The following is an 18332-nucleotide window of genomic DNA, read 5'->3' as shown; positions in this document are numbered from 1 at the left end:
GTTAAAAGCCTTCCATAGGCTATGACAACAGATCTTATTTTGGAGGTGACCGTATAATCATAAAAGTCTACGTAAATAGCACTTTTTAAACCAATACACTCTTCAGCACTTTCAGGCAAATGCTACGGAGAATCCTACATAGTCATGTAATATAGATGATGGTTTTGAAATTATTTTTAGCAGTGAAAACCTTAATTAAATGGAACCATATATGTGTGTGTATATATATATATTTCTCTTATTATAAGTATTTATATGTAAATATGTATATTGTCTCTTTAATATAATATATAATATATTAGACAGAGAGACTATTTTCTCTAAAGACCCAAGATTCTGGCTGCTTAGCCTTCCCTTGTCTTTCCTTTGCTCATCAAAAGAGAGGGGCTGATCTTGACATATCTTCATAAAACCTTAGGATATTATGAACAACACTTACATAGCAGGAAAAGTCCTTTCCGTGCATTGATATTTAACCTTTTCTGAAAGCCAGATGAATTTAATGAACTCTCCACAGCCTAGGATAACATGCATAGCCAGGTGCCTACGGTTTCAGTGGCTTACACACCTTCTAAAGTCATCAATAGACCTCTATTCAAGGTTCGTAGTAAAGTCCTTTTTAGGATATAAGTAGGACAAAGATTTACATGTGGTTCATGTAATTTTTCCAGGCTTCTGTGTAAACTTAAAAGATATAAGTATAAAAGAGAAGGGATTAATACCTTGCCTAACACATAAAACATGGCAGATTATCTAGATTCAAAACCAGTCTTTTTTGGTTTAAAACCAAGTTATTCCCACCACACACATACTAGGTGAATGTAATTATAAATGCACATAATCAGTATTAGACATACTTCTTCAGTTAATTTCTTTATCAAAGCTTACATTTACATATATTTTCTATTATGTTGCCAAAGTTTTAATTATATTTTTTCAATCAACAAGATTCTAAAAACAAAAAAATATCATTTTACTAAAATATCGTTTCTCAGTTAAAGTAGGATGCCTTTCCCTAAACAAATATTATTTGAAAGTGCTTAGAATAAGTTCTGAAGCAACTTTGTTGCCTTAAATACATAGAAAATTCTTTACTTTAGAGTTTAATTAAAGTGCAAATTCTTTTCAAAGGAGTTTATTTTGGAGAGCATGCAAAACTGAGAAGAATGTTTATATGTTATGTGAAAATCTTTGGAAGCCTAGGGAATTAATTAAATTATGTTTGTAGTAATGCTGTGTGTAAAGGAGAATGAGAGAAAAAACTGGTAGTGTACGTGACAATAGGTAAGTGTATTACTTATCTACTGCTGTACAACAAATTATCACAAAACACAACTGTTTACAAAACCAAATACTTACTATATTATACAGTTCCTGAGTGTAAGGTATATAGGAGAACTTGATAAGATGGTTACAGCCTAAGGTTTCTCATGAGGCTGCCATCAAGATATCAGTGGTGGCTTCAGTCACCTGAAAGCTTGACTGGATGGAACTGGAGGATTGTCTTCCAAGATGACTTACTTGCATGGCTATTGGCTAGAGGCCTCAGTTCCTGGCCACATGGGACTTTCTAAGAGGTCACAAGTCTCCTCACAACATGGTAACTGGTTTTCCCTATAGTGAGTGATCCAAGAGAGATCAAGGGGGAAGTCATGATGTCTTTTAAACCCCTAGTCTTACATAACATCACTTACTCTATTCTATTTGAAATCAATATGTTACTAGTCTAGCTCATTCTCAAGGAAAGGAATACTAAGCAGGTATTAAACACAACCTCTTGAAAGAAGGAGTATCAAACTATTTTTAAAGTATCGCTCTGTTTATAAAACAAAAGTCATATTTAAATTTTGCATTTTGAACTTCAAAATGTTCATGTCAGTTTTTCCTGAAGGTTACTTGACTATGAGCCCCATGAATGTGTAGGGAGTATATATGTTCATTCTTCATTGAATACTTCAATGTGTATCACAGAGTAACTCTTTTATGACAGGTACTTCATATTTGTTGACTGAATGAATGAATAAATGGATCATGCTAATCTACAGTACCCCATCCCATGAAGATCCATTTGGAAATCCCTCGATGATACTCACTTCTTTATATTTGCTAAGCCTGGAATCCATCCCCTTCCTCCCTCCCCAAAGTCAGGTTCATAGTTTAACAAATTCTGAGGTAAACATTTATTTAAAGAACTTCATTATTTAAAGATAAGTATTTTTATAAAGTTGATAAAAATAAAAATGGATTGTCTGTCTTTGAGCACTTAAAGTAATACTTTCAATGACATCATTATTTTTTCATTTTTCACTGGAAGATGTAGCTTGATAATTCAAGATGAGACCCAGGAGTCATTTTCTGTTTACCTATCAAAGAATGTCCATGAAGTGCTGATGTTGATTTGCAGGATAATTAATCTTTCTGACGCATACTTCCACCGCTCTACTGAAACAGTTCTTGCTGAGGTACTATTGACCTTCTCACTGATAAAACCATTAGACATCCATCCATCTTCCTTATCTTATTTGAATTTTATTCTACATAAGATATTTTTTCTTACTTCATTCTTTTTAAAGTAATATATAGCATTCAGAAAATGGTGGGATATGCTGCAGTAACAAACAATGCCCAAATCTCTGTAGTTTACAACAGCATTGTTTATCCCTCACTTACATTAGGTTGGTTCTTCTCTATATCATTGTACCTCAGGATTCAGATTGATGGAGTTATCTCTCTGTGTGCAATGCCAGTTATCGTGGCAGAGGAAATACAGTTTATTGAGATGCATTCTGCATATACAGCTATTGCCCAGAACTGACCCATCTCACTTCCATTTACATTTATTGACCAAAGCCAATCAGATGATCAAGCCAAATTTCCATGGAGCAGGAAAGTATGACTTTTCCTCTAGATTCTTCTAGCTCTTCTCATGCCTCTCTGATCCTTTCTTCTCTGCTTTCTTGTTTTCTGTCCACTCTCAAATCTGGAGGGTCTCAAACCTTCATTGTATATAGGATTCATCTAGGGAGCTTATTAAAAATATAGATTCTATTAACTGTGTCAGTTTTTGTATTCTGTATTTTATTTGGTGGCAGTGAAATCAAGACAAGTACCCAAAAGAAAACTATGGATGTCATACTTGAGAGTGGCTAACAAAGAGCATAGTAGTAGAAGTATCTGTTCTATGTGCAGGAAATAAGGGAAGACATTGTATGTAGAAAATTTTAAAAGAATGTTAAAACTGACTTAAGCTTAGTCTGTGTTTGTATTTCAGGTATTATTAATTCTAAACAGTGTCAGTGATAAAATATTGTTCCTTTAAGAATTGTTTTGGTGGTGTAGGCTGTAAATAGTTGTACTTACTCTTAACTTTCAATAAAATCTCCAAGTCAGCCTATATTTATTACCTGTATTAAATAAGCAGTGTGTTTTATATGAAAATTAATTCAAAGAATTCCTAAATTATTTAGTCAGTCATTGTCACAATTGGACTAAGTCACACATATTCCTGTGTAGAGTAAATTCTTGAGGTTCAGAATCATTTGAACTCTCTTTGGATGAAGATTGTGTTTCCAGACTCTGTGGTATCACATAGACTCTATTTAAACGTAGATTTAGAACAACCATTGATAGCATATTGATCATAAAGGCAAAGAAACAGAGCTTGAGTTACTTCAATTCCCATTCTATGTGATCTATTAGAATTGTGCGTGTGTGCATGCATGTGTGTGTGTGTGTGTGTGTGTGTGTGTGTGTGTGTTTGACATTTAAAACAGGAAAAGAAAGCCCTGGCCAGGTGGTTCAATCAACTGGGTGATAGATTTTTCCAAATGATTTTCTGCATCTATTAATATGATCATGTGATTTTTATCCTTTATTTTGTTTATGTGGTGCATCACATTTATTCATTTGCAAATATTAAACCAACCTTGCATCCCAGGAACAAATCCCACTTGGTCATGGTGTATGATCTTTATAATGTATTGCTAATGTCAGTTTGCTAATATTTTATTGGAGGTTTTTCCATCTATGTTTATCAAAGTTATTTGGCCTATAATTTTCTTTTCTTCCAGTGTCTTTATCTGGTTTTGGAATTAGGATAATGCTGGCCTTGTAAAATGAGTTTAGAAGTCTTCTCTCCCCTTGAATTTTTTTGAGTAGTTTGAGGATAGATGCTAGTTCTTTGAATGTCTGGTCTGTTTAGATTTTCTGGTTATTTAGGTTGTTCAACTTGTTGGCATATGGTTGTCTGTAATATTTTCTTGTGATTCTTTGTATGAAATTATTATTCTTACTTCCAATATCCAATCTACAAACAAATCCTTTAAATTTTGGAGTCAAGAATTTAAATACTTTTTCTATCTGCCACACTAATTCAAGCCATCATTATCTCTCATGTAGGTCATTGCAGTTATATACTTTTATCTATTTTTTCCTTTATCTACATTTACCTCCCTACAGTCTATTCTCAACCCAGTAAACAAGATGATCTCTTTCATATTAAGTCAGGTTAGGTCGCTTTTTTGCCCAAAACTCTCCAATGGATTCTCATCACACTTGCTCTATAAGAACAGCAGAATGTTTGACTGATCTATTCTAACTTTCTGACCTTTTCTAATGTTATTCTTTCCTTCATTCATTCAGGATGAGTCATTTGAAATTTCTAAGGCCCCTTAAACACTCCAGAAATACTCCCTCCTTAGAGCCTCTGCACCTGCAGGTCTCTTTGCCCAGAATGATCTTCTTACAGACCCACATGGTTTGTTCCCTCAAGTTTGTCAGGACTAGACTGAAAAGTCATCCTCTAGGTGAGAGCTAATTAAACTAATTTCCTACTCTATTTTTTATATTCTCTATCACTGTGTAACACTATATATTTTTTATTTGTTTTTTGTCTCCCTTATTAAAATTGAGCTTCATAAAGGTAAGGATTATTGTCTACTTTGTTTACTTGCCTACTTCCCAGACCTTGAATGTTGTCTGATACGTAGGAAGCACTCTCTATGTACAGTCACTTACAATGACTTGATTTTTCAGAAATCTAAACTTATCATAAAGCTATAGTTATTAAAACCATATACTATTCTTATAATAGATAGAAAGATAAACCTATAAGAATCCAGAAATAAAATAAATTATACACAGTTTTGTATATGTTAAAGATAACATTTTGAGTCAATGAGAAGAAGACTTTGTATTAGACTCCTGGCTAGGAACACTACTAACAGTTACTGAAACCATCTTTTATTGAGTGCTTACAATGGTCCCATCACTGTGCTTTATTCAGCCTTCTCAACAATCCTGTGAACTAGATATTATAATCATCTGCCCCATTTTACAGTTAAGAAAATAGAGGAACAGAGAGTTTAAGTTCAAAATCACAGACATAACAAGTGGCCAAAACAATATTTCAACTAAGGTGTGAGGAAATATAAAGCCTATATATTTAACTTCTAACCCATACAGAAATCTTCCTCCTTACACACACACAAAAAAAGGTTAGTATCATTAACAATATAAGTAATGAAAGAATATTTAGAGTAATCTCTTTTTAAAAATACTTAAGATATATATGTATCTTTCTAATTATGATATGTTAACCAAAAACAATAAAGAAAAAGATTAATTGGCTTGAATCAAACAATGTGTTGAAAAATTATTACTCAAGATATCTAGCAAACATTTTTTCTAATATGCACAGAATTCTTATAAATTGATTAGTAAAAGGACGTACAATGTCAATAGAAAAGTTGACAGTAGATTAAAACAGAAAATTCACAAAAGAATAACATTATCTAATAACCACATGCTAATACACTTATCTTCATTTCCAACCAAAGAAAAATGAATAAAAAGAATAATGAATACATTTATTTTGTAGATTGACAAATACTTTGATGATTTAAAACATGAGTCTTGTTAACAGTGTGGTGGTTACTAGTGATAATATAAATTAGAGACATCTTGTAAATGAATAGACTGATAATGGTTATCAAGTTTTTAAATGTGTGTTCCTTTTGATTAAATAAACTTCATTTCTAGAATTTCTAAAATAATTTTGCACAATATTGTTCATTGAAATACTGTTTATAGTAGTAACAAGCTGCAAACTCAATTTTCATGTGTGAGGACAGAGTTGAATAAATAATCACGTATCAGTTCATGGATTAGTCATGATGGCACATATTTTCATTCATTGATATAGAAAGTGTGATTTTTCTTGAGAGATAATAAAAGATAGTATAGTGATCACTGGGGTTAAAATTTTTCAGTGGTAATTTCTTTATGTTTTATACATTTCTCTATTAATTTAATTTTCTATATGACTAAGCATCGGGTACATTTTTAAATGATTTGTGGAAAAACTTTAAAGGAAATTTAAATGAGGTTTAAATTTTATTATCAGGATATACAGGGTGAGGCAAAAGTAGGTTTGCAATTGTTCATATGAAAAATAAGACAATAATAAATAAAGAATAATACAAGAATAAACTCTGTTTCATGTACTCACAACTATAAACCTACTTTTGTTCCAGCCTGTATGTTCTCTCTTGCTAACTGAAAATTAATACAATGTGCCTTATATAAAAGAAACTAAGTATACTTAAAAAATCAAATTAACTACAACTGTGAAGAATAAATATTTTATTAAAATTTTATTTTGGAAAATAAATGTTCATGTTCAATTATATATTAAGTATTTTCCTCTGTCTTTTTTTCAGATAATCTTTCTAAATTGACTTTTAGTTTTGTTCCCCTTAAGTTTATTGAGTAAAATATATAATTACAAACATACAAACACAGACATACATTAATCAAAGTGAATCAAGATATTAGTTTTCTATCATAAGCATGTCTAAAAATAAGTAGCTTACAGTGTGATTAACTTTTATTAACAATCGCTTGTTTTCAATAGTAAGTCAAATAATTTTTCTCCACAAAGGAATGAAAATAAAATTTACGTCCACTAAACATTACTAAACTTGTTCAGAATATTGAGGGTTCTGTTGAGGAAAAATAAGAATCCTTTTGTTGTTAAGTAAACCAGGTTAATTGGAGTTAAAGGCCTGCATCTTACCTCTCCTGACTCTTTTTATAATGTGCTCACTGTATTTATTTAAAAAGTAATTAAATCTAATAATCCAAGATATGCAACTTAAACTTGTACTATTTTTACAACATTGGTAAAAAATTTGTATATTTTGAAAAATGTGAACTGCAATTTAACTTCTATTTGGCTTTTTAGATTTAAAAAGCTCTCTTTAAGTTATTCTACATTCTGATCTTTTCTCTGACCAAATTTATAGTCCAGTGCAGACCTAAGACAGTAGCTTAAACTCAGCATAATTTTTGTGAGAAAAATATCAGTCCCATCAATTTAACAAGATAGTGGATATTTACAATGAATAATTTTAAATCAATTTAAAAACCTTCTGTTATACATGGATCACCTCGCAGATATTATAATGACAGAATGCTTGCCCATATCAAATAACCTGCAGAATTAAAGTCTTGCCCCATGAGAAAGAAACTAAATTTAGTGTGAAATTGAACACAACAGTCATGAACACTAGTTGAGTTTAGTATTGTAATGTTATTGTTTGCCATAACAGAGGTGACAGATAGAAACTTTTTCCTTTTCAGAGTCATTGAACTCCCACCAACAATCACAGTAAATAAGTTTTAAACATATGTAAATGAAGATATACTGGGTATGAGGAAATCACAGACATGTCTACTTCATTAACAAGTCTTTAGAAAGAAGGGTTTCTGCAGAATTTCAGCAGTTGATAAGCACAGTTATTCATGCTGTTTGGGGTGGGTTAAAATGAGTTGGGTTACTCAAATTCTCTGTATTACATTTTTTCCTCTTTCACAAAGGAACAGTCTTCTTTAAAAGTTTCCCTTAACATGTATTTTTTCATTAGTCATTCAAATTTGAAAAATCAGCAGCTTATTTTAGCAATCATTTTTACTTGATAATTAGAGAAAAGAATCAAGGAAAGGAAAGAAAGGAGGGCAGGAAAGGGGAATGAAGAGGAAAGAAACTTAGAAAGTAAAGAAGGGAGAAAGGAAGGGAGGGAGGGAAAGAAGGAGGAAGGGAAAGAAGATGAGTATGCTGAAGTAATTATGGCACTTACTTTGAGATAAAGGATTGGTTAGGATAATTATATTTTAATAATTACATCATTAAAGGTTTGGAAGCATACGTCTATGTAATTAAAGTTTTAAAGAATTTTAAAGTAGCTAAAAGGAACCAACCTAGAAACAGTACTATTTATGTTAAGCCCATGCATTTTAGTTTTATATGAAAATATTATAATTTAAGTATTATGCTTAAAATTAAAGAAAATCTTTCTACTGTGTTTGTTTTAAACTAGCTATTCGTTTTTTCAGTTTTCATAAAAATAACTGTGTCTTTGACTGATCTCTAACAAAGACAAATGCCTGGAATTCCTCCCATGCTTTAATATACATCAACTCCTCTGGCCCTAAAAATGATTAACTACAAAATGAAAATTAATATATAATAATTAAATATGATTATTTTAATAAATTCTAATCATGTTATTAGCAGCTACAGAGCGTTATTTCCATTACTTTTATTTCCATTACTTTTAAAATCCTTAAAAATATGTAGGGAATATGTTTGAACACTAGTTTTCAAAATGTTCCTATGAAAAGTAGAAAGAACAGACCTTATGGAGGAGTCTCTTTAGTGTTCATGATTTAAAAAAACATTGTTAACGGTTGCCTAGGGAAGAACCCATTCTTAAATGTATTTTGACATATATGAGTATAAATAAAAGGTAAATTTATTCCACTTAGGACATATGTTAGTAAGGGGGAAAGTCTGACTCCATGGAAATAAAGTTTTCACCTCTTGTTTTTTACTAGTATATGGGAAAATGTCATTGCATTTCCTAATGATCGCCCTCTAGTGGAAATCCTGTAGTTCGCATCTAAAGCTGTGTAAGGAGCAGTTACCCCATCAATCAAGAGTGCCCGCTGCCTGTTCTGTGAAGCATTCTTCAGATAATGTGTTATGCCCTGAAAATGTTTCAAGCTTTTTATGGAAGATCAGCTTAATCTATTTCTTTCACTAGAACAGAAATGTAAAATATGCCTTCTAATAACAATCAGTTGATAATTACACATTCATGATGTAAATGTTAAACTTTTTTAAAGAAAGCACGAGTTTCTAAATATACAACTTTATATTCATATACGTTTTTACAGATTTTATAAGTAATTATTTAAATGGTTAATAATCTAAATAAAGTTATTTTCAAACCCCAACTCGACAGGTCTACTGTAATACATTTCAAGTTTTCCCGTTACGTTGAAAGAGTAAAGCGTAATTAACACTTAGTGTGTGTCTTTTATCAGTCTATTTGGGTTCTTGCCTTTCACCTAAAAATTGGTTTAATAATATTTATTCCTCCTCTCTCTCTCTCCCTTTATGTACATATATAGATATAGATATAGATGTATGTATGTATATATATATAAACTTGAATATATATGTGTGTGTGTATATAGTGGTTTGAAAATTATTTATACCTTGCAATAGGAGCTCCTATTAGATTAAGAAGAGACAATAAGAGCACTATTTAGAAATCTTAACAGACACATCACTGAGTATTTGAAATATTCAGGAAATAGTGCCATTACATTTCACTACTAGAATCCAGAGGACAAATTAACTTTCTTTTAGGCAATTGAATGCTTTCTGGAGAAATTTATCTTTCTTAGTGGCATGCTCTGTAAGAAAATACTAAGAGGACTTTGAATTGAATAAAAATATTACCCTGCAGAACTGAGCTGCGGTCACCACCCAATCTGATTGTGCACATTAGTGTCACTACCTTTGATTCTTTGTTACTAGAAAGCTTTGAAGGATTTCCTTGGGTAAAATATATGTCCTTTGGACCTGGATAAAATTCCACTAAGTTAGACAAGAGCAAATCCATTTGTTCATTACTTAATTATGAACTACTAAAGGGCTACAACGATAAAGTATTGCCTCATACATTAGCTGGTTGATAATATGCTCTTACCAGCTGTTTGTATAGTGAGTATATAAGTTAATGAATATTGATGTTATGAAAATTTTCTTTTTCATCAATTAGTTAAAATATAGACATGGCCTTGATTGTAGAGATAATACACTACGTTCACCATTAATTAATCAATTTGCTGTAACTTACAGCAATAAAACTATTTACTGTGACTAAGCTACACAGATATGAATTTTTACCTTTATATATACTTTCTTAGCATTTGGTTTAACACAATTTCTCTTGTCTTCTTTCAGTTGTTATATTTTGTTACTGATTAATCACTAAAAACAAAATTCACATCATCCTTTGAACCAAGAAAAACGTGCTATTCAGTGGTTTAGTGTTATTTGCACAAAGTCTCTAGTCTCTCTCAGAATTCTCAAAATTCATTACCCTCTCATGTATTACAGTCACATATCAGGGAGAACTCTTCTCTGTTCTCTTACTTTATGCTACTCATAAAATCTTGCCAGGGAAAGAAAATTTTTTGTTTTCATACTGCCAAAACTTTCCCATGAGCCCTTTTAAAGTGAATCTTAGGTCCGGTCTCTTTCATAAAGCCACAGGAGGCTAAAACTTAACTCTGCCCAAACAACATAAATTAAATTAGAACGACTGATCATGTTCCAGCTATGCATATTAGTGCTTCTAATTGTTTTGTGGATTAAGATACCTTACAACGATTATATCAGGGTAAATACCTTAAATAGAAATGTTTATAATCACCAAAAATTAGACAAATAAAGAAAAGGGAGTTTAATTCTAAGCATTTGAATTATGTTATATCAATGACTCATTTTGTTTAAATATACAATTAGTAGACTATTGAATTTGGGAGGTCTTATTAAATTACTAGTCTTTATGCTTTCATTAATACTATGCTCTTGGAAAAACTGGGCCATGTTTTTAAAACAGTGACTTCTGTGTCCATGCAAAGAAGTATAGCTGAAAAAGGATATTTCTATGTAAAGATTAAAAATAATTCAACTGATATTATTTGGTAGAAATAAATTAGTATTTGTTATATTAAAGGCATATTTTGATTTCATTAAATTAAATTTCTAATCTTTTAGTGTTCAATATTAACTGCTTCCTTTATGAGAAAATAAATTAAGAAACATGTCTGTTTCCTCTCATTTTAGCAGAATTGTGGGTTTTCATACCTTTCTAATCAGAATATCAATAACTGACTTACTGAGTTGTTACGTACTAGACACTATCCTGGGACCTTGACACATAGTGTCTTCTGTAGAGTCTGATCTAGTCATTAACAGTATGGAATCTTAAGTCCAAATTCCTTGGACCAGACCTCCCCTCCACAACTAAATAATTGTATAACTTTGGGAAAATTTTGTAATGTAACTGAACTAGAATAGAACCTCTTTCATAAATTTGTTGTAAGAATATATAGAAAGAATTTAGAAAAATTTCTGGCACATAGAAAGCACTCACTAAATGTGGGCTAATGTAAACATTCACAATAACCAGGTAAGTTTTCTTTTTCTCATGTTACAGATGAGGAAATTGAAACAAAGATTAAATGACTCGCCCATGGTCATACAACTAATATACAGTAGAGTCAGAATTCAAACCCAGCAACTGTCTATGCTTTCCAACAATAAACTAGACCACCTCATAAAAAAGCAGAAATGTTAAAATTATGGATTTTACTTCTGAAGTCAGTGAACGCAATTAAATTAATCATGTTTTAAAGCTCAGGCTTCCAAGGTGAAAAACACTGGAATTCCCTACAATACTGTGGAGGTGAAAATAAGGTGAGGAATGACTATGGCAGAAAATTGCTCTTCTGAAACATAAAACCAATTCCCAGTGTTCGGCTGAGGACCCAAATTGAAATTTCCTTCGTGAATACCTTTGTTTAGTGGTTTCTCTCCAAAGATACCCATCACTCCAGATAAAAACCTTGAGATAACTTTTCTTTCTCATAGAATTAAGTAATATCTGAAAATTATAGAGTATTTCAGTTGCACAGTTAAACTCTTTTCCTTTCCCTTACAGTAGTTTGCTTTTCCACTGATTGACCCATGCGAAATAAATTAGAACATGGCGGTTAAGCTGGATTGGGATACAGTTCCTTACATTTTCCAAGGAGAAATTTTTTAGTTAAGAATGAAATTGAATACTTACCTCGCAAAGGAGGTACAATGATCATGAAGAATGAAATTGGCTGGTTTGTGCATGGTGCTAAAAAAATGTAGTTAAATGTTTATTTTTGTTTGGTTCCAGATTGTTATCCTTTCATTCATAAACTGCTTCCTAAACACTGTGTTTGCAAATTCTCTAAATAGAAAAAAATGCAAGTCTGTAAATAAATAAATGTAGAAGCCACCATCGATCAATGGATAAATATATAGTACAATAACAAAGTACTTGCAATATCTTCACACACCACCACAATTAAAAATGTCAAAACATATCCTTTACCTTGTAACAATTCTGTTTTCTGCCTAAACACCAAATATCTTAAACCCTTTTATTTTTTACATGTCCATTTCAAATTCTTTTCCAGTCACTAGTCACAGATAAACACTTTCTTTAAATCAAAGTAGGCTAGAGGCATTCCCCCAATCTGCATACAAAACATTCATGAAGGCCTCATTAGGAGTCTATTGTATGACAGTAGAATAATAAGCTACATGAAATAAGGGAGATTTTATTCACAGAGAGCTAAAATAGGTTCAGCATACCTCTCTCCAAACCACACAAATTCATATGCTGTGGCAAAGAGGGATGGAGGTGAGAAAGTGTTGAGGAGGGATTTGAGAAGAACATCATTTGGGCCAGACAAGAAGACAACAGGAATATCTACCCTGGCTGAGCTGGGATTTGAGATTTAGAATAACACTATGTGGCTGAGGACCCTTTTCTTTCATTGACCATGGACATTTCTGCATGTGGTTTCACCTCCTTTCATTATTCCATAACTGTAAAATATTTACTGTCTTCATTTTAAGAAAACTCATCTTCATCAATTTGGTGATTATCATATAATGAATTTATAATTTGTCCAATATTACAAAATTCACTGGGTGCTATGCTTGTAAAAATACAACCTTCTTCACTTTTTAGGTTTCTAATTTGCACTCATTTGTATGTATGATTTGCATAAACTTTAATGAGTATTATAAGTGCATAAGTAGAAAAAGATCTATAGACAATATGTGACTTTTCTTGCAAAATTTCAGTATGTAGATAGATTAGCTCATTTAAATTTAATCAGTCTCCAAATAGAAATGTTTGAATGGTTAGAACAATTAGCTATCCTAGCTGTAGAATTTTTGTATTTTAAATACAATTACTTAAATACCTTTGAATCATTTTCCCATGTTTGAAATATAATTGACACACAATATCATAAAGTTTACTGTTGATTTGATACATTTATCTGTTGCAAAATGATGACCTTTGAATTTTAAAAAGTCACACAGAAGTTAGTTTTCTACTGAATGTTTATATATATTCATATAATATTGAATAATAGAAAAATAAAATTCCTGTTTCACCCACACTTTTCATTTAAGAAAATATTAATAGATCTTTAAAACGGCCTTAACTTGAATAAATGATCAGCATAGACAGTTGTTAATATAGTGATAAATGCCATTGTTGTTAATATTTTTATATATTTTATTCCTTATTTTCTGTATCACACATTTTCTTAAGGTTTCATCTAATTTTCCCATTTTTTCCCAGCGCCATGAAGAAACTATCCTTTCCACACTGTCACAAAAGCTAGATTCCTATGAAATGAGCCAAAGAATCAGATCCTTCTTCAAGGCATGACATGAAACTTTAGCCAGGAGGTTTGCACAAACAGCTAAAGGTCTCCTTTGTGTTTGTTAGCACCACTGTGTCAGCTTTCTTGTGTTGGCAGCTTTGGGCTTTTCCAAGGAAAGCCCCAAAGAAAGTTGTTACCAGCATATATTCTACAGTTCACAGACTTTCAAAAAGGACACATTAAAACAGTTAGAATCCCCAGGGCAAATGGGGAGATTAAGTAGCCTTCTCCTTAACAGAAGCCTCAATCAGACAAAGCTGGGCATTGTGTATTCAGTACACTATCTCTTTCCAGCACTGAACTTTACTATTGTGCTCAGAGATTCCAGTTTACAAAGTGTTTGGGGGGCTTTGCATAATGGTTCGCTGGCACCACCATTGACAGTCATCTGAATGTGGGAATTTTTTTAAAAGACATGATGCCCACCAAATGATTGATCTATTGTATTAATGCAATGCTATCACCTTAGCACGAAGGCGGAAGGCTGAAGAAGTCTACACCAATATTGTTAGCAACTTGATTTGTCACAAGAATACAAGTTAATGAAAGCAAAAAGAAAAAAATAATTTTTGTCGGTACAAATGTGTACAGAGTGATGTGCGCTTATCTAATTACAAAGGGTGCATGGGTTTTGGGTAAGATTTCTGGGACTCTGTGAGTTGATATTTTTATTGTCCTGTTTTTAAAATGTGTTCATGTAAGATGAAGTCTATTTCTTCCAGTCTGAGATTTAGATACATGCATTAAACTGTGGCCCTTCACTTGATTTGCTGTATCAGAAAGCCTACTTTAAAATACATCTCAGGGTAAACTATGGTTTGTGGCCAATTTTCTAGAAAAGGTTAAGAAAAGTGCAATATTTAAATAAGCATACATCCTTAATTGCTCTAACCAACTGGGACAAAATTGGACTTACTTGGGTCAGAGAATTTTTCATCTGAAGCAGTACACCACCTTAAAAACATGAAAGCTTCATGATTCAGCATAGCCGTGACCTTTCCTAAAGTTTACATAGCACTTACTCATTTCATTGAAGGATCACATATGTTTTAATAGGCATTAATAGCAATAATACTTTATGCAAATTCTATTTTCATTTCTGTTGTACATTTCTGTATATTTTGTGCTTGGTCTTTAAACTTTAGTTTAAATTAATATAAGGTAGGATTTTAAATTTTGAGAAACCACAAGCAACTGAGAAATATTCTAATTTTTTAATTAAAAGAATATAATGTAAATCTCTTTAGATTTTGTAGCATATATGTTAGAATATTTAAATTTCAGGTACCTGCAACAAAATGATTTATCGTGTAAATGGCTATAAACACATTTTCCTGGAAAACTTGAGGAGCCAACTCTCAATTCCTCACTACAATACATAAAAATGGTAAAGTAACCTAATCAAAAGTCAATATTAATAAGTTAAAAGCTAAAATAAAGAAATTAAGATCTGTTTGAAAGTAAGTTTTTCTTAAGAATAATTTCTTACATGATAGTTTTAGTAATAATGTATAAAACATATTCACAATTACTGACTGATTTTCCATTTTAAGCATGCACTTAATATCAACTTTATAACACTTTTATGAGCATATTAGTAACATTATCATCTTGCTAATGTTCATGTCCTAATTTTTCTATTTTTTATATACACACACATTTACATATATACACATATAGGAGGGGGAACCAAAAAAACCCTGGAATTATTTTCTGGAGGATGGGTCCCTTGTAGTACAGGCTTCATTCACTAGGTGAGTATTCAAGGAATTAATCTGTATCAGTGTACCAGCCCAGGTTGTTTTGAGAGGCTGTATTCAGCTTTCAACGCATTTGCCTGTTTCATGGTGGGTGATTAACAAGCTCACCTGCTCGCACTATGCTGAATGTTCAGCAGTCTTCACCAAAAACGGTATGGCTCCTGTGCCCCACCCTCCCTATACACCCGATCTCACCCTGAACAACTTTTTGTTTGTTTGTTTCCTTGGATGAAAAAAATTCCTCCAACGGAAACATGTTGCCTATGTGGAAGAGGTGAAACAAAGAACAGCAGAAACACAAAAGACATCAAAATCTATGAGTTTAAAAACTGTTTTGAGCAGTAGAAAAAAGTCTGAGTAAGTGTATTACATCAAATGGAGAGTTCTTTGAAGGTGACCAAGGTTTAAACATGTAAGAATAAGTGCACAATTTTTGATAAATAAATTCCATTTTGGGGGGTCCCTTGTGTGTATGTGTGTGTTTTCGCTTTTGACACAGGAAATACATCATTGAAAATAATCATAATCAGGCCTGTTCCTGAGTAGCTTTTTCCCATAATGTGTTTATCTGGACATTATGAAACTTATCTTGTGATCATTGAATTAAATAAATCGACTCTAATTTACAGTTTTGGCCATGTTTTAAACAGGATAAATACTCTGGTGTCTTGAAAAATGCACTGCCACCTTACTGATATGAATGTTTTTGCAAAATCATATTGAGACTAATTTAGGCACTGTGGGTCTCATTTTTGTCTGCCAAAAGTCACTTCATATAAAATTAGGTTATTTTTTGGTGATGTTTAATTTCACACCAGATCACTTAACAATAAGTGGATATTGAACACATTTCATTAAAAATATGCAGCTTCCATAGAGAATTACTGATGAGTATTGTTTTCCATTTGCCCTATTGTATATGTAGTGCTCATTTAATCATTTTCTAAATTGACAGTAGAGTGGTCTCTCAGCCCATCTCTATTGACTTGTAACTACTTTAAATTCATCCATTGAAAACTTTGGAATAACCTTATAAATTAGACTAGAGTGTGCAAGAATCATTTCCTTAGAAAATTCTCTTGTCAAAATGAATGATTCTTATATAAAATGCAATATGTATGTGTCTGTGTAGTCTATTCAGAAAATTAATTTTATGTTTCTATATTTTTAAGTTCTGGAATGTAGAGTAGGGATTACCATGAGTAATATATATATATATATATATATATATATATATATATATATATATACACTTTTAAAAATATTTATTTATTTACTTTTAGAGAGATGGGAGGGGTGAAATATATGTGAGAGAGAAACATCTATCAGTTGCCCCCGTAACACAGGCATATGCCCTGACTGGGAATCAAATCGGTGACTTTCCGCTGTGTGGGACAATACTCAACCAACTGAACCACACCAATCAGGGTTAACATATACCTTTGAAAGAAAATGCAAATTTTTTAAAGTATGGATAAAATCTACATATTTGTAATAATTATTATTATATGCTTCAGCATTGTGATATTTGACATAGTAGGTCATTATGAGTTATCCCCAGATCAATTGTCATTTTCTCATGTTCTCTACTAAATATTAATTTTATGTTTACACAATCTCAATTTATGTAAAAATGTGAGTTCACAATTTTATTTGGGGTGTATATGTATATTTATACCCATGATATTTTAAAATTACTTCTAACTCAGAGAGTCTTTAGCTTGATGAATATGTAAATTCAACATAACAGAGTCACATGAAAAGAAAACAATATGTCAAAGAGGATGAAGAAATATGAAGTAGGGACAAAAACACCTGGATTTTAGGTCTATTTATGTTATGTATTGAATAGTTGATCTTGAATCTAACTTCACTGAGATGTCTTAGTTTTCCTTCTGAAAAATAGTTATTCAACTCTGTCCACCATCCAGGGTTGCTTTTAGGGTTAAATGTGATGATGTATTGGAAAGCTTTATAAACTTATACTAGTTTTACAAGCATATAGTATTATTTATTTTTGATGACATTTACCATGGTGTTTTCACTCCTACTTTTGAGTGTTCCATGTTTCTTAATAGAACATGTAATACTTGACTATGGGGACTATTATGCCTTGGAACTCTAGGGCCAGTAGTACATGTTAGGACATCCCATTGCCTTCTGTTCTTAGGGATGTGAAAAACCCATATGCAATTATAGCTTTTGTTCTTAATCATCTAAACATAATGTGATTTCGCTCATAAGTGGAATTTAATGAAGAGATAGAGAGCAGAATGACAGCTCATGGGGAATGATTAGGGGGTAGAGGGCCTGAGCAAAAAAAGAGAAAGAGCTCATGGACAGGGACAACGACAACAGTGGTGATTGCTGGGGGGTGGGAGACGTATAAGGGGACTAAAACGTAATGGGAAAAAATACAATAAAGATTAAAGGTAATACTAAGGTTTTGAAACTCAAGGGCTGAAGTACTTACCATGTACCGATTGACAAAAAAAAAAAAGTGCCTACATTTTAACTTTATTTAAAGGACAGTGCATGTTGTAGACAGTACAGAGTACCACCCACATATACTAAACAGTCCTACTTATATCCAAGAATAGATCTTTATAGTGCATTAGCCCCTCGATACTGATACTTTAATCCTATTCACATTTAATTAACATTTTAATTGAGAAATTAACATGCTCCCTAGCCATATGCATTTAAAGTTCA

The 18332-nt window shown here is 31.9% G+C and overlaps 1 pseudogene; it reads right to left on the bottom strand.

Annotated features, from left to right (window-relative positions):
• The window catches only part of LOC150021269 (ATP synthase F(0) complex subunit g, mitochondrial pseudogene), a 39647-nt pseudogene extending 27385 nt beyond the window's left edge, over window positions 1–12262 (bottom strand).
• Between the last annotated feature and the right edge of the window lie 6070 nt (window positions 12263–18332).

Source organism: Furipterus horrens, unplaced genomic scaffold, assembly GCF_987537825.1.
Source record: "Furipterus horrens unplaced genomic scaffold, mFurHor1.1.pri manual_scaffold_1, whole genome shotgun sequence".
NCBI classification, from domain to species: Eukaryota; Metazoa; Chordata; class Mammalia; order Chiroptera; family Furipteridae; genus Furipterus; species Furipterus horrens.
Note: the sequence above shows the minus strand (reverse complement) of the source record. Positions and strands in the feature narration are given on the sequence as shown.